The 18,226-nt window shown below is 42.6% G+C and overlaps 1 protein-coding gene across 1 annotated transcript in view; it reads left to right on the top strand.

The window, feature by feature from the left end:
- The first annotated feature begins 1,157 nt into the window (after positions 1 to 1,157).
- LOC109036465 (uncharacterized) overlaps positions 1,158 to 18,226 on the top strand; it is a 179,213-nt gene continuing 162,144 nt past the window's right edge. Inside the window, exons 1-3 of the transcript XR_011900026.1 lie at positions 1,158 to 1,870; positions 11,710 to 11,884; positions 16,872 to 17,349. The gene's annotated coding sequence lies outside the window, so the exon portion shown is untranslated. The remainder of the gene's footprint in view (positions 1,871 to 11,709; positions 11,885 to 16,871; positions 17,350 to 18,226) is intronic.

The raw sequence follows: 18,226 nt of genomic DNA, 5'->3' as shown, positions 1-18,226 counted from the left end.
TCCTCAACTTCAATTTTGACTATTTGGCTCAGCTGTAGCAAATTACTAATAGTTTGAACAACACATGGTGGAAAATGAACATTGCTCGATTGAGAAGCTTGCTGAAACCGTTGTAGTGCGCGATTTGACTCACGTAGAGCGTTGAGTTTCTTGTGAGCGGGCGGTTCAAATTCCTCGTAACCAATGTGAAATAAAAACGTTAATATCTTCATTAGGAGTTGATTTCGGTAATTTTCGTTGTGTAAATCGTGTTCTACGTGAAATTCGGATTAAGAAACATGTATCAGATTACTTAAATTCGTACCTTGTCTAGTGGTCCATTGTGTATAACTTGCGAATAGCCCCTCCCGGGTTTCCCTTAAAATTATATCACATGGAAAAAAGGGACAATGCTCGAGGCCTAAACGTTGGATGAAATGAGCATTCCCAATTAAATATGGCCGAGCGAGCCTCAAATTATTGAGACTTTGCCACATCAAGGTGCCCTCCAGCCCCTATAAATTGGCACAGCTCTAATTAATGCGAATTGGCAATTAAAATAAATTGTGGTTCGACCCTGGGGTTCAGCCACTACTGACCAACTTGTTTTTTCCTGTGAAGTATTGGAAAAATTGACGATAGGAGCCAAAGAATTTGTTTCCCAATTATGATCTTGTGAAAAAGGAGGAGAGGGGGGCTCTAGTCTAAACTGTTAAAAAAGAGAGAAAAAATTAGGTGAAAAACCGCTAGCCCCCCCCCCCCCCCCCCCCCCCCCCCGGTCACCTTGCCGGGCAGCCGGCTATCCCCGCTCATCCTCCCACGACCGGCTACGCCCCTCAACAGTCAACCAACAAGTTAATTGAGAATGTCAGTTTTCTCGAATTTTACCTATTAAATTATAATAATTTTGCAACGCTGTATTGTTTAGAGTTCTTCCTAATAACTTAATCGAGGCTCTGGTTGAAAGTTAAAATTTCCTCGGTATGAGCTTTCATATGAGCCATATTGACCTGTTTCTGTTCTAGTGTCTCCTAATTTTCATGTGATAACAGAAAACATTTCAGAAAACTGTGGATTTGTCTTATAAAGTTAAACTGACTCTGCGATTAGTGCCATCCTCCTATTTCTTTTTTTTAATTTCCTGTTTTTTTTATTCGGTTTATGAACATTTGTAAATGTACAAAATACTGTTTTCACTCACTGCAAGTAAGCTTTCATCTTTTCTCCGTCAACGATTTGGTAAATCATACAAGATTAAGTTCTTGAACAAATAAGGAATAAGAAATTAATAATTAGAATGTGCAAAACACCGTGGCTGCAAAGAGTCTTCGAATAAATTTTGACGCTCGTAGAACTACGAGCCGCAAATTCGAAAAAGCGCGCCTTCGTTGCCGTTGGCAATACTGGCAGTTATTCGCGCCATTTTAGCGGGCACTGTTGGTACTCTTGTTCCTCAGTTTGTTTACGTTTTCCCCCACGAATTTTCCGCGTGTTGAAAAAGTGTTGAAAAAATGAAAATAGATGAAAATAGCGGTCAAGAATGGTGAATCTTACAGTAATTTCGTGGTACATATCTTTTCTTGTACATGATGTCCTCTTGTATTATGTTAGTTCTCGCATGATGTTTGTTCAAGCGGTCTTCGTACCTACCTAAATTGCGGCGTGTTTCCCGATTATGTTGATGAGCTCTTGCGTAGTGCTTTTCCATATCCCACGGTCATACTACTGAAGCGTTTCTGTGTCAAGTGTAATTGGAATGTCTGTCGACTGACTTTTCAACTTCTGGCTACAAACTTTAGGAAATCAACATGTCAATAACAAGGACTGGCCATCTGATTGCCGTTCATGAGTTTGCAAGAATCAGTGAACCACCGTGGAATGCAAGTGACATGTAAGTACAGAAATATTTCAGTGATATGGATGCATATTTGCATTTAAGAACTGCAAAAAATGCATCGTCAGGCTTAAATTGAAGTATCTCAAAGTGAAAAATAGTCTGTCCATATTTAGCAATTATCGGTCCCAAATTTGCGACATTTCATCCCAAGTTTGGTCTCAATTTTCACATCATTTATCATGACTGTAGGTCTTGTGTAGTCACCAAAGCATATTTCTTATTCTCAAATAAGTTCCGATTTGCCCATGAATCAGATAAATGGTCAGTTGTGTATGAAGTGATTTTACCTAGGAGCTGCCCGTTATCTTTGCAGCTAGCGTCGTTGCCTACGAGAATGGAGAGGCCGTAACTAGTCAGTTCTGTGACGTCAAGCTAGTAGATATTTACCGAAAACAACAAGCATCTCCGGGTCATCAGTGCATCGATGAGTGAGGCAGTCGCTGCGTGGACCAATCAGAGTCGCTCTCGATCGGCCGAAGTTGCGCGAGCGGCCCGTTTGAATCTGAGTGGAGTAACGATTTTCGGTATTACGCATTCATTTCCTCGATATTTAGACAATGTCACAAATGAACTAGTTAGTTTTCTAAAGTGAAATTTCATCCTCTTTCTAAACGGTTCTTATGAAATTTTGCGTCAGATCAACCCTGAAAGAGATATCGGCGAGAAATCATCGCGCGGCAAGCGTTCTCCCATAAGAACGCGTGTTAAACCGCGGCCGAGTTTCATCTACTAGTGTGACGTCACAGAATCGTAGTTACGGCCTCTCCATTCTCGTAGGCAACGCTAGCGTTTGCCTCCCTAAGCCGATTAGATTTAGGGAGGTGCACTGGAATTGAGCTGCTATTTTGTACCATCATTTCCAAATAATACCCTCTCAAATTGCAAGGCAGTATCATTCTTTCATGTGACATGGCTGAACCTGAAAAAAGGGCCTCAGACACCAGAAGCCCAATCTTTTAACTCCAAAAAATTTTTCTGTAGATTCTAGGGTTAATCTGTACAGTTAACAAATGAAGCTTTCAATCATTAGAGCATCCACCAGCAAGTAGTAAAAATTATTAGAGATTACTAATCTTACGTTGAGACAAAAGTCAGTCCCTAATGAGCCCCGAGTTGACCCCACTCAGCAGGTTGATACAGTGCATGTAAATGGCATTATTGATGAATGCCGATGCAAACAAGATGTATCTCTTGCTTCAAAGTAAAATACTCAAGCAAACTCAAACTGAGTTCTTCAACAGATCCATCAAGAATGTTGTCACTAGTGAAATATTGCTTCATTGATACAAATCAGTGTGATAGGAACACTTCATTACGGAATTTTCCGGTAGAATCCCTACGTAACCTTCAGTTTTTTTTGTCTGATTTATCGGCTTATGTTCCTGTGTGGAACCTAAGTACAGCCATCTAGAGATTTTATTTAGTGTCCGCAGACATCATCGCTAGATTGGCACATCCATGCTCGAGGCTTTCAAATTTGGATTAAGGCGGAATTTGTCACCCCAGATCCACCTGTCAGTTCTGTGCAAACTTGTTGCCATTACTAGGATTTGAACCCAGGACCAATTCACCCAGGGTCAGACGCCCTGACCACTATTTCAACCTGGCCGGCCTAAGCTACAGCTTTTACTCTTTAATGCCCAAATATACCTACTTTTAACACAAATACCATCAAACAAAGCCGCATCAAGGTTAAACTGAGAAAAAAAGAATTGAAATAATGTTTCTCCTTCAAAGTCGATGTTACGGACGAAGTTCAATCACTAATTTTTTTCATGTTCATAATATTCTTACTTGATTTTGAATTCCTTGCAGGAGAATATTTATGATCACTTGAATTCAAAACTACGATTAAATATTGATTGAGCTATAAGTCAATCGGGCTCATATACCTATATTATGAGATAGCAACATACAACATAGATTTATTCAACTCGTAGTAATTTCTGTAACTCTTTGAGTTCAGTCATAGCATAGGAAGGAATGAAATTGCCATACAATGTGAGTAAGGTAATTTTTGAAAATCATGGTAAAAAATAGCAGTTTACCCCCGGGGCAGCTTCCCTAAATCTACTTGGCTGAGGGGCGCAGACAATAGCCGCTAGACAAACCACTGGAAAAATCGCATATGCAGGGTATTTTAAGTATTTTTTTGCCAAACCGCCGAGTAAATCGCGAATTTTCTTTATTGTCAACGAAATGTGTCTAAAAATGTTTTCCGAATCAACATTGGTCAAAGCAGATACCAAGCATACAACTATTTGAACTCCAGAGTAGTGATGTGGTATCACGCAAAAATGAAGGAAAATCATAACTTTTCACCCATCTCAAATTACTGACCATTATGAGCGTAGGTATTATAGTCGCATCGTTAAGTGCGGATATCAGGCGCGCAACTATTTGAACTCCGGGGTAGGTATGTGGTATCACGCTAAAATGAAAGAAAATCATAGCTTTTTGCCTTGTCTCTCACCGACGTATCATGCTCGCATCATTCAATGTGGACATCAAGCGCGCAACGATTCGAACTCCTGAGTGGGTACGTTTGCCGCGATATTGGGGTGTAATGGGCATAATTTTTTATGCCATCACGAAGTCGCTGGAAATATCATGTGCATATTTGCCGTAATTTTGAGATGATTAACGCTTAATTTCTCACTTTTTCAAAAAAAACCGCTGGAAGAATCGCGTTACATTTGCCACAGTTCATGAGGTGAAAACCACGTTTTGCCACTCTAGAAAAATTGGTGTTTTTTTTTTGCATTCTTTTTTTCTTCTTTTTAACATATCCCGCGATACCGAAATGAAAAGCGCGTAACTTCTTTGGATTTTGGGAATTCGCTAGGAATATCGAGTACTTCTGGCAGTACTAAGATGTAATTCGCGCAGTTTCTCAATTATTATGAAAGCGGGAATGAAGCGAGCAACTATTCGAACTCCGGAGCAGGTATGTGGTATCACGCGAATTTGAAGGAGAATCAGAGGTTTTCTCCCATCTCAAATTACCGCCGTTTATGATGATCATGCGCGCATTGATGTAAAAATCGCGTTTCTTCCGCTGTGTTGCGGTAAATATTTAGTGACTCTTTGGTCTGAATCAACCGCTGGAAATTTAGCGAAAATGCCAGGATTTTCAGTTAAATTAGGTACTGGTTGTTTTTAATAATTTTAGAAGAATTCTGGAAGAACGCGTACATACCGCGATATTGCGGTCATTGGCGCACAATTTGTAATTTCCTGTAAAAAGTGGCTGAAAAATTTCGCATTCACCTCGAAAGCGAGATGAAAAGTACGGAATTTCTTTTAATTTTACCCTTCCGCTGGAAATAGCGCGTATTTCTTGCCGTATCGAGATGAAATTCACTTGATTTCTCGCTTTTTAACAGGCAGAAATGAAGCAAGCAAATATTCGAACTCCGGAGTAGGTATGTGGTATCACGCGTATTTGAAGGAGAATCATAGGTTTTCTCCCATCTCAAATTACCGACGTTTTACGATGATCATGCGCGCATTGATGTAAAAATCGCGTATCTTCCGGGGTGTTGCGGTAAATATTTAGTGATTCTTTGATCTGAATCAACCGGTGGAAATTTTGCGAAAATGCCACGATTTTTAGTTAAATTAGGTATTGGTTGTTTTTAATAATTTTAGAAGAATTCTAGAAGAACGCGTACATACCGCGATATTGCGGTCATTGGCGCATAATTTCTAATTTACTGTAAAAAGTGGCCGAAAAATTACGCATTCACCTCGAAACCGAGATGGAAAATACGGAATTTTCTTTAAATACACCCTTCCGCTGGAAATACCGCGTATTTCTCGCCATATCGAGATGAAATATACTTGATTTCTCACTCTTTAACAGGCAGAAATGAAGCGAGCAACTATTCGAACTCCGGAGTAGGTATGTGGTATCACGCGAACTTGAAGGAAAATTATAGGTTTTCTCCCATCTCAAATTACCGACGTTTTACGATGATCATGCGCGCATTGATGTAAAAATCGCGTATCTTCCGCGGTGTTGCGGTAAATATTTAGTGATTCTTTGATCTGAATCAACCGCTGGAAATTTTTGCGAAAGTGCCACGATTTTCAGTTAAATTAGGTACTGGTTGTTTTTAATAATTTTAGAAGAATTCTAGAAGAACGCGTACATACCGCGATATTGCGGTATGCGATTTTGATGTTATCATCGTGTGGTCTTTCAATATATTAAGTAAAGAGAAAATTCGCGTTATTGAGATTAACTATAAGCAATTTTAATGATATTACGAATCCGCCCGGAACGTCGCACGTATTTGCCGCGATTTTGCTGTGATCATCGCGAAATTTTAAATTTTTTTACGTAATCCATGGAAGAATTCGCACATTTTCTGCGTTACAATGATTCGAAGCGCGTAGCTGTTAAAAATATAATAAAACCGGTGGAAATATCGCGTACTACTCGCGATACTGAGATAAAATTCCTGCAATATCTCACTTAGTAACAAGCGCAACTGATGCGAGCAAGTATTCGAACTCTGGAGTAGGTATGTGGTATCACGCGAATTTGAAGAAGCGCAACTGATGCGAGCAACTATTCGAACTCTGGAGTAGGTATGTGGTATCACGCGAATTTGAAGAAGCGCAACTGATGCGAGCAACTATTCGAACTCTGGAGTAGGTATGTGGTATCACGCGAATTTGAAGAAGCGCAACTGATGCGAGCAACTATTCGAACTCTGGAGTAGGTATGTGGTATCACGCGAATTTGAAGAAGCGCAACTGATGCGAGCAACTATTCGAACTCTGGAGTAGGTATGTGGTATCACGCGAATTTGAAGAAGCGCAACTGATGCGAGCAACTATTCGAACTCTGGAGTAGGTATGTGGTATCACGCGAATTTGAAGAAGCGCAACTGATGCGAGCAACTATTCGAACTCTGGAGTAGGTATGTGGTATCACGCGAATTTGAAGAAGCGCAACTGATGCGAGCAACTATTCGAACTCTGGAGTAGGTATGTGGTATCACGCGAATTTGAAGAAGCGCAACTGATGCGAGCAACTATTCGAACTCTGGAGTAGGTATGTGGTATCACGCGAATTTGAAGAAGCGCAACTGATGCGAGCAACTATTCGAACTCTGGAGTAGGTATGTGGTATCACGCGAATTTGAAGAAGCGCAACTGATGCGAGCAACTATTCGAACTCTGGAGTAGGTATGTGGTATCACGCGAATTTGAAGAAGCGCAACTGATGCGAGCAAGTATTCGAACTCTGGAGTAGGTATGTGGTATCACGCGAATTTGAAGAAGCGCAACTGATGCGAGCAACTATTCGAACTCTGGAGTAGGTATGTGGTATCACGCGAATTTGAAGAAGCGCAACTGATGCGAGCAACTATTCGAACTCTGGAGTAGGTATGTGGTATCACGCGAATTTGAAGAAGCGCAACTGATGCGAGCAACTATTCGAACTCTGGAGTAGGTATGTGGTATCACGCGAATTTGAAGAAGCGCAACTGATGCGAGCAACTATTCGAACTCTGGAGTAGGTATGTGGTATCACGCGAATTTGAAGAAGCGCAACTGATGCGAGCAACTATTCGAACTCTGGAGTAGGTATGTGGTATCACGCGAATTTGAAGAAGCGCAACTGATGCGAGCAACTATTCGAACTCTGGAGTAGGTATGTGGTATCACGCGAATTTGAAGAAGCGCAACTGATGCGAGCAACTATTCGAACTCTGGAGTAGGCATGTGGTATCACGCGAATTTGAAGAAGCGCAACTGATGCGAGCAACTATTCGAACTCTGGAGTAGGTATGTGGTATCACGCGAATTTGAAGAAGCGCAACTGATGCGAGCAACTATTCGAACTCTGGAGTAGGCATGTGGTATCACGCGAATTTGAAGAAGCGCAACTGATGCGAGCAACTATTCGAACTCTGGAGTAGGTATGTGGTATCACGCGAATTTGAAGAAGCGCAACTGATGCGAGCAACTATTCGAACTCTGGAGTAGGTATGTGGTATCACGCGAATTTGAAGAAGCGCAACTGATGCGAGCAACTATTCGAACTCTGGAGTAGGCATGTGGTATCACGCGAATTTGAAGAAGCGCAACTGATGCGAGCAACTATTCGAACTCTGGAGTAGGTATGTGGTATCACGCGAATTTGAAGAAGCGCAACTGATGCGAGCAACTATTCGAACTCTGGAGTAGGTATGTGGTATCACGCGAATTTGAAGAAGCGCAACTGATGCGAGCAACTATTCGAACTCTGGAGTAGGCATGTGGTATCACGCGAATTTGAAGAAGCGCAACTGATGCGAGCAACTATTCGAACTCTGGAGTAGGTATGTGGTATCACGCGAATTTGAAGAAGCGCAACTGATGCGAGCAACTATTCGAACTCTGGAGTAGGCATGTGGTATCACGCGAATTTGAAGAAGCGCAACTGATGCGAGCAACTATTCGAACTCTGGAGTAGGTATGTGGTATCACGCGAATTTGAAGAAGCGCAACTGATGCGAGCAACTATTCGAACTCTGGAGTAGGAATGTGGTATCACGCGAATTTGAAGAAGCGCAACTGATGCGAGCAACTATTCGAACTCTGGAGTAGGCATGTGGTATCACGCGAATTTGAAGAAGCGCAACTGATGCGAGCAACTATTCGAACTCTGGAGTAGGTATGTGGTATCACGCGAATTTGAAGAAGCGCAACTGATGCGAGCAACTATTCGAACTCTGGAGTAGGTATGTGGTATCACGCGAATTTGGAGGAGAATCATAGGTTTTCTCCCATCTCCAATCATCGACGTTTATAATTACCATCCTCGCATCGATGTACAAATCGAGATTCTTCCGTGATATTGATGTGAAATTTGGTTGATCTTCTACTAATCTTTTTTTCGGTTGGTGGGGGGTGGGGGAGGGGGCTGAAGTTAGTGAGTTATCATTCTGTGCTGAAAGTTCCGTAGAAATCATGTTCTCTAAAGCTCGTCAGCAGAAAGTCAACGTTTTTTCAATTTTCCACAAACTCATCATATCTTAGTGGTGTCGAACAATCGAAAATAGGTTCCGCCACTCAAACTTATCGCACCCTCCCCCCAGAAAAATAACTTTTCTTTTATCGGAACTGCCTTTGAATCTCTCATCTTACTTTTTCCACTGCTGGAAAAACAAGATTCGCGGGTTCGGTTAGGGAGTTTATCTTGGTCCAGATACACCTTTGAAGGTTTTTACGCCGCGGAAAAAATTTTTCCCTGGGAGCTTTCCCGCGACGAAACCGGATCGAAGGATGAGACGAAGCGCAAAAGCCTCAGGGAGCATTACTCGGAAGTTTTCTCGGAATTTTTGGCGGTCTCTCGAGCGAAGCGCAAAGTAACGGATGGATTCGAGATCTCAGCTGCATCTCACCTGACTGGCCGCCTCTCAAGTTTTAACAGGGTTGTCAAGTTTAGTGATGTTTCATTTCTTCCGAATTTCATAATTCATCATGAAAATGGGGAATTTTTGCGATTATCCTATGCAATTTTGATAATATAGAGCAGAAGCCAAGAGCGTAGCTAGGTTTGAAGGATTCCAAGTTACGAAATTCTGAAAATCAAGAAAAACTACTGTTTGAGACAATTTTCTAGTCGTGGGTTTGAGGAAGGGGGGGGGGGGTTCCACGAGATCTAGACATCCCCTTCCCCGGCAACGGCTACATTCAGAACATTCACACACATGGTGATTTCATTCCCATGATAGAACATCCATCAGCTATCAAGAAGGGAAGAAGCCACTTTTCTGCTCTCCGAAAACCGCAAAAAACTGCAACTTTTTTTCTTTCTTTTTTGGCATACTCAGTGAATTTCTTGATAAAACGCTTCAATAATAACAGTGTGTGTGAAAATAATTTCCACGTTCAGGTCGTATGTCGGGGAGACCCTCAATCGACTTTGAGGCCCGCCAGACGACTCTCCAGTTTGGAAAGTTTATGTCGGGGGAGGCCCGACACACGACCTGAACGTGGAAATTATTTCATCGGGCCTGATTCCTGAAATATCTTAAAATCAGCCAGATTTAATTACGACCTGAAGGGGTAGATGAGGAAATTTTTTTGTGACTTCAAAGGGTTAACCATCGAACAACCGGAACCGAAGAAAAAAGGAGAGGATAATTTAAATTTTTCAACCGAAGCTCCTTTCCTCATCTGAAGGATCCGCTCAGAACTGCCACCGAAAACCCCCGTAAGAGGAAACCAGGCCCGTCCCTCGAAGCAAAAACCACATCCACACACCGGGTTTCAAATCGGAGTTACGCGGTTTCAGGTTTCGAGTTTCGAGGGCCGGGTTGCGCGGACCTCGACAGCGACACACGGTCCCACGGCAATTCCCGAGCTTCGCCAACGAGATAGGAAAATTGCAAGTCTTGCATTATCCCCCCTCCTCCCTCCCGGCCACCCCTCCCGTAGCCGGCGGTGGCATTTCCCACCCCGATCCCACCCCTCACCTTATCCCCGCCGAACTTCAACCTCCCCCTCCTCGCCCCGCCCGCTCCCAAGTTTCGCTTTCTCATTACGAAACTTTGCTCATTCCTGGGGGGTGGAAAATTTATCGCTGAGTCAAAGTCTCGCCCGTCGGCCCTTACGATTTTTCGTCTCGGCTCCTGTTTTTTTCTTCTTCTTCCTCTTTTTTTTTAAATTCTCAGGATGAGAGGTCGGCGGAGGAAATATGCTCGGTAGTTCTGGAGTTGAAGAGGACTCGTGGATTCGGAGAGGGTTCGGCGAATTCGCCCCGGTCGAGTAGGCCTCGGGGAGCCGGGGCTCCTTATTGCGATGGGAGACGGAAATAGGTCAGGGGTGCAGCGGAAATGTTCAGTTTCAGGGAATTTCGCGAGAGGTTAAAAGCACGCGCCGCCGCGCCGACTGAAAATCGACCGATTTTTCAGGTTGCCTGAAATCTCAACGGCAGAGAGTACGCAGTTACCTAATTAACTGTGCCTTAGGCCTGGAATAACTGGAATTCGTCGAGAGAAGGAAAATAGCTGGGAATTTTTCAGGAAATTGGTGTTGAAAACTGGGAATTTTTCTCTCTCTCCATTCTGATATTATGTTATTTTAAAATCGGATTATCTCCTGTGGCTCGGCTTTAAAGAAGTATTCACAAAATATAAGAACGTTTATTTCATTTTATTTTATTTTTCTGATATTAATCTGATAATAATATTATTAATAAACCTTTGTCCTGATAAAATTCGACGTGTTCCAGAAGTATCCGGGGGAAAATTAGGGAAATTTCGAGTTTTTGCCCAGGAATTGTTCTTCAAAAGCGAGAAAAATCAAGGAAATATTGGAAATTGAAAGAAATCAAGAATTGTAGACTTCGAGCCTTAATTGAAAATCCGCAAACACTTAAGCATGCTTCAATTCTGCTAGGTTATGGAAACATTCTTGTTGTGTACTTAATAAGATCTCCTCGAATAGGTGTGAAATTTGTTCTCGTTTTCTCTAGGATTTTAGGTGTTTCCATACACTGGAAAAAAAGCACATTGGATCTAGAGTCCAGACTCTTAAAAACATCGACAAGAAAAAATACTCTTGATTCAATCAGATTTAAGCTTAAATCAAGAACCCAGCCTTTTAATTTTAGAGGATTTCCTTTTGATTTAAGCTTAAATCTGGTTGAATCAAGAGTCCTTTTTCTTATCAATGTTTTCAAGAATCTGGACTCTAGATCCAATGTGTTTTTTTTTTTGTTTTTTTTTTTCAGTGTATCTTTAAGGATAGTTTTAAAATATTATTTTTTTGTCCCTCTTTTTTTCTCATTTTTTGATCATCAGTATTCGATTTTTCCAAATTTCCAGATGGAGAAAAGTCTGTCATCGTCGTATCTTCCTGGAACACCCACGCAGAATAAGTTTTCCAAACGTGCAAGCAGTCGCGAAGAAAAGAAAATTCATGCTTCCCCTGTTCCACGATGAAATTCGCGCCGTCATCAACGCTGCTACGAACAGCGCAGCCGACCGTGAAATGATCCAGGTAACTCATTTTATAATGTGTGAATCACCGTATGATACTACTATAGAGTCAGATGTTTACATTCCTCAATGAATTCAGAATCAAGATCGAGCAAGATTCGGCGTGAGAATGATTTTATACACTGCTTCGACCATTTTCACACCTGAGTGGAGAGGGGATCGGACCATTCATACTTCATTGGTGGCAATCTAAAAAAAAATTAACTGCACACAACAAAAAATCGAATAAACTTAAATCGCAGAACCTACAGGGCGATAAATTTTGATTTTTGAGAAGTGGTCTGTGTCCAGGGAAATTAGTTCTCGCTGAGTCAGGGATCCCCTATTGTTGACCATCCTTCATTGTTCGGCCATGTTTTGTTCGCCCACTACTTCTCGTGGTTACTGGGTCGACGTCCTGGAAGAAGAAAGTCCCCAATCACTGTATGGCAGAAATTCAGAATAGGCGAATCATCCATCGGGCTTTCGCCTATTTTCGTGTTTATTTTTTGTCGCAGGATCAGGATTCGAGATACGAGTAACAGGTGTGCGTCAATGAGGAACAATTTCGAGTCATGTATCCTCAAAATGTATATAGAACTTAAAATACTTTCAAACACTACGTTCTAAAGATAGACCATACAATTCAATAGTTATCGTAAGTCTGCAATCACATATCTCGTTCGCGGTGTCTGAAAATCTCCGCCTGCATGTATTTATTTTGAAGGAGAAGAAATTGACATTATTCCTTGAAGTTTTTGCAGAATTCTCTTCGCACAAAGAAGAAAAATCACGGCAATCTTATAGTATTGCCGTTGAGTAGTTTTCCGTTTAAAAAATCAAGTATGACAGGAAGTCTGCGACGTCGCAAACCGAGTTATGTGATTGCCGACTTACACCGTCGATATATACATATTTAGTCTAAAATTTCGGAAAAATGTGACATTTAAGTTTGTTTGAGCTCAGATTTCTACTTCCGTGGATGTTAGCGAGAGTATACATGCGTTTCATTTCAACTTCGAGGAGAAGTTTCATTCTATCGATACAGAAGTAGATCTCTTAATGTAGTAAACTTGATTCAAACTTGAACAAAATATTGTACCAAAAACCGAATTTTTAACCGCCGAATTCGATTTACAGACGGATGTCTGGTACCCTGTAAATATTAAACCTTCAATCAACAAACCACATCTCACAGCACACTGGAAAGGAAAACACATTGGATCTAGAGTCCAGACCCTTAAAAACATCGACAAGAAAAAAACCTCCGATGATTCAATCAGATTTCAGCTTAAATCAAAAGGAAATCCGCTCAAATTAAGAGGCTTGCTTCTTGATTTAAGCTTCAATCTGATTGAATCAAGAGTCCGCTTTCTTGTCAATGTTTTCAAGAGTCTGCAGTCTAGATCCAATGTGTTTTTCCCCCAGTGCAGCTAAAAAAAATGTCTGTAGAATGAACAGGAGAGTTCTCCTGATATTTTCATCGTTAGATTTCTGTTTTTTACAACCGGAATTTTTGCGACGACAAGAATCCCATAGCGACAGCAAGAATTCTAGTGGTCTTTAAAAAGAAATAGGACGAGAAAAAGATTGAAAAGACGCTCCTGTAGATACTCTGGAACATTTCTCTCCGTGGCGGCCCTGTCGATCGAGGCCATTCGACAAAGGAACAACGACGATCCCCCCGAAGAAAAGTCGGAGGACTTCCTCTCGGAAATAATTGGAAAGCCCGGTCCGAGGAAACCCTGCCGCCCGTTGATTTCCGCGCAGCATTTTCCGGAATTTTCTGCCCGGGGATTTTCAGGACCCCCCCCCCTCCGCCCCGCGCCCCGCCCTCCGACTATCCCTGCCAGAATTTTCTCGTTTCCAGGAAGCCGGGCGGTTGTAATCCTCGCCGCTCCCCATTTTCGCCGATGTCGGACGGACGACGGGAGGGGCGGGGTGGGGGGGGGGGGCGCGTAAGCCCCGCCGCCGCCTACGACGTCTCGCGCGCCCTTTGCCATCGCCTTTCGAGCTTCCACCCGAAAAACGCCCCCCGCCCGCCCGCCCGCGCTGCTGGGGCTCCTTCCCGTCGGAGGAATATGATGGAGTGACTGCGAAGGTCTTATATTTTTGAAACTTGATACTTTTTCGCGGCTCTGAACCGAGCGAGCGGATACGCTTCGCCTTCGCGATGGATCGAAACGAGGCGTTACAGTGGCGTGGCGTGCCTTGCGATAAATCGATAGATCTGCCATTTAAACCCATGGAAAAGTATCGACAAACAGGATGCTCGCAGCGAACGCCTTATAAATCGATTCTTTGCCACAGCTTCAAACGGGGAAGTATCGAGAATCGATCATTCACATCCCGCCACTGGCGGCGTACTCTGAATCCTCGGTCGTTAGAATTAGAGTCCCTTTATAGTGAGAGTTGAGACAAGGCGCCTCGTAAATGTCACAAACGGCCAAAAAGATTACAAACGTTCTTCGTAATCTTTGATAAGCTCATTCAAGAATTCCTTTCCTCTGTCCCCTCTCTCATTCTGTTTGTTCCCTGACGCACCCCTAATTCCCCTGTCCATTTCAGTTTTTCATATTTTCAGTCGGTAAAAATGTAATCTTTTTTACCAATTATGGCACTGTGGAGATTAAAATACGGAAGCCAATCATAATTCATACATGGTTTCCCAATGTCTTAACTCTCAGTATAAGGGGACTCCATTTTGAAGAGAGAATACTCGTTATTGTCAGGTCAGCTCCCAGGTATAGGTGTCGTCAGCTAAGTTGACGGTTGTTTACTTTCGGTTTGCAGGCGTTTTCGCGTCACTATTATCCACATGAAAACATCTGACTCTCTCAGATGCAAAAACACAAGCTTAGATAAGTTTTTTAATACTTTTTAACCTTGTAACACTTTAATTTTTAGCCACACAGAAATCACAACCACAAAAAAGTCGCAAATCATAACTGATAAGTAGTTTTTTTCGATACGATCATAAGACTGATGTTCTCAATGTGGATAGTAGCAAACGCCCAGTTGTTCAGAGGCCCAAATTCGTCGTTGGCGCTTGCAAACCGAAAGTAAACAACCGTCAACTTCGCTGACGACACCTCTATGCTTGTTTTGTAGTGTGTATGTGGGCTCATCTGGCACTAAGCTAGTGCTCTTTAGCATCATTTTGCAGATTCTATTCGGCTTGTCAGTCTTCTTCGGTGTGATCTTTCTCGCCGAAAAATTTGGGAAGGATATCGCTTATCTGTTATAGTAAAAAACTTTGAATCGGGAAACTTCATCGTCCCTACGTGACTGGTCCAGTCCAACGGTTCTCTCGGTGTTTGTTGTTGTGTCTCCCTCAGAACATGTAGGCTACGCTAATATATTCAAGCGCTATATTCTATAGGTGCTAGCCTAAATCGATGGCGAAACCGTACAAATGCGTATCTCAGTTGTGGTGTTCTAAAATTTCTTCCACTATTTTACTTTTTAAAAGGAGCACTAGAAAAAAACACATTGGATCTAGAGTCCAGAGTCTTAAAAACATCGACAAGAAAAAATACTCTTGATTCAATCGGATTTTTGCTTGAATCAAGAACCAAGCCTTTTAATTTGAGCGTATTTCTTTTTGATTTAAGCAAAAATCTGATTGAATCAAGAGTATTTTTTCTTGTCGATGTTTTCAAGAGTCTGGACTCTAGATCCAATGTGTTTTTTTTCCAGTGAGACTCAACCAAAACCATGGCCTGAAATTTTTGTAAAATATTTTTCATGCAGAGAAGAAAAATCACCGAAGTTTCCAAGAAATGACTTCTAGTAGTTTTCCATGTAGGGAATAAAATACGACAGAAATTCTGCAACACCGCAAACGGAGTTACGCCTTTCTGCACTTCCACCATCGATATATCCTGCGGTGCTTCTCCTTCTCCCGTAGGTGGAAACACCCTGGAGACTCCGTTGATTTCGAGTGTTGTTCTTGCCGGTTCAACTATCGAAGGGGGTGGCTGGAGCCGTGCGTTGCGTTGTGCGTCGTGCTGCCCCGAAGGCGCGGGCGAGGGTTGCGGGAGCCGCGTGGGGGGTGGTGTGCAGGTTGGAGGGGCGGGGGACGCAGAGGGACCGGCCTGGCTGTCTCCATCAATCACTTTGCACTGCCTGCAGTCCCGCCGCCACCCCCTCCCACCCCACCACCCCCCGCCCGCACTGGTCCCTTCGACAATGCACGCATTCCTCCAGCGCCGCGCCCCTCTCCACCCCGCCGCTACGCCCCTCGAACTGCATAGTGCAAGCGGGGTCCGGCTACAGCGTTGCCGAGTTTCCAAGTCCAGACCTGTGGGTTCATTATTAAGGCTTCGTTGGTCCTTTGTCGAAAAGCTTCGATAGACAGAAATTTTACAAGGAATGGCATTGTCGATTTTGCATCGTTTAGTCAAGTCTGGATCAATCTTTCCCAAGTATAACCTGGATCGACAAAGCCCTATCTTGGATTAAGGTCGATACCTGTGGGTTGATTACTGAGACTTCATTGTGCCTTTGTCGAAAGGCTTTGATAGACAGAAATATTACAAGACAAAACTTTGTCGATTTGCATCGTTTTAGGGAAGTCCCGTTCGATCCCTCCCAAGTATGGCCTCGATCGACAAAGCCCTATCTTGGAATAAGTCGAGTTGTCAGGTCGAGACCTGTGGGTTGATTATTGAGACTTCACTGGTCCTTTGTCGAAAGGTTTCGATAGACAGAAATATTGTAAGAAATGGCTTGGTCGATTTTGCATCGTTTAGTCAAGTCCGGTTCGATCGTTCTCAAGTATGACCTTGATCGACAAAGCCTTATCTTGCAATAAGTAATGTGTCGAACGAGGTCATATGGTTCTTGAAGGCAATCTTAGGGACGCCTGATTACGCTCACTTACCAGAGCTTGAACTTTTACCCTTCGTCTAATTCGTATTTTTTTCAAAAATTCTATTGACCTGAGAAAATCATTGCCCCCCAAAAAGACCCCTACTCTACATTCTACTCCTTTTGCTTTTTTTCAGGTGTTTTTGAATATCCAGCGAAAATGTGCGATTTTTAGTCTTCGAAATTCAAGTAAATACTTCCTTAAATCTCCCTTCCTTCCGCAATCAAAAAAAAAACATGAGTCAACTCCCAGATTGGTTTTTTGAACATGGCCCTGGAGAGGTGGAGGTTAACAGTGTTTTGGAGGAGTTTCTGCCGAACAATCGCAGTAGGATCCTGAAGGGAACGGTGACATCCTCTGGAACACCGACTGAGGCTACGATTGTTGCCCCTACGGTCGATCTTCTGGAGTCTGGACTTTTCGACCTGGGACAACCTGAGCGCTGCCGATGGATTTCGAGCCAAGCCTACCGTTGAAGATCGTCTCAGTCTAGCTTGGAACGATGGTGACATCCCCAACAGATCTCAGGAGCCTGTAGCTCCGTTCTTATCGCCCAAAAGTACAAGACTTGGGTTGTGGAGGATATCTAGTTGGATAAGCCCCGGGATCAAAATGTAAGTATTTTTCAACATCGAAGACTAAAAAGTTCCATCCAGATAGTTTGATAGGAGAAAAAAAAACCAACCACTGGTAAAAAAAACCTCTTGGTTCAACAGTGCTGTTTCTTGTCGCCGGATTAAAGAGTCTGGACTCTTGTTTCAATGCAAAATCCGCTTGAATCAATGCAAAATCTGCTTGAATCAAGAGTTCAAGACTCTTAAATCCGGCGACAAGAAACTGCACTCTTAAGTCAATGCACCACGGCATTGGTCCAAGAGGTTTTTTTTTACCCGTGACTGATTATGAAAGCAAGCACCTATTCTTAGAAGTAACCAGTAGAACGTATGTTATGTTTATGGCGTGAGGCTAAAAAGTTAAGGTTTTTCACTGTCAATTTGGTTCTATTGAAACTAACGATAAGAATTAGGAGATTTAAATAAGTGTCGAAATCTTGCTTTTTTGTAGCAGTACTTGCTCACCATTTTACCAAACATTATTTCAAGAAAAAGTAAGGAGCCGAAGAAGAAACTTGCAAAAGTTAGACCTAATTTTCAGGAAATCTCTTAAAAATTCTACGAAGCTGAAGCAGAAGTACTGAAGTTTTTTTTACATTTCAAGAGAAACATTACGCACAATCTTATTTTTAGCAGCACCTGATGGCGATGGGTCCCACCAGGTTTAGAATCCTCTTCGTCTCTTTCGCAGTCTGAAATTTAGTGCCCTGAGCGCAACATTTCTTGTCACACTAAATACAGAGGCAATTACCTCCTGAAAAGTTCCCGAAATTTTGACGTGTAGGTTCTTTTACACCATGAGAGGAGCAGGGAACACTTTGCTCAATCTTAGCAGCACCTGACGGCACCCACCAGGTTTTGAATCTTCAACCTTCGT

The sequence above is a fragment of the Bemisia tabaci genome, chromosome 6, assembly GCF_918797505.1.
Source record: "Bemisia tabaci chromosome 6, PGI_BMITA_v3".
Classification (NCBI taxonomy): Eukaryota; Metazoa; Arthropoda; class Insecta; order Hemiptera; family Aleyrodidae; genus Bemisia; species Bemisia tabaci.
This window is presented reverse-complemented; position numbering and strand designations above follow the sequence as displayed.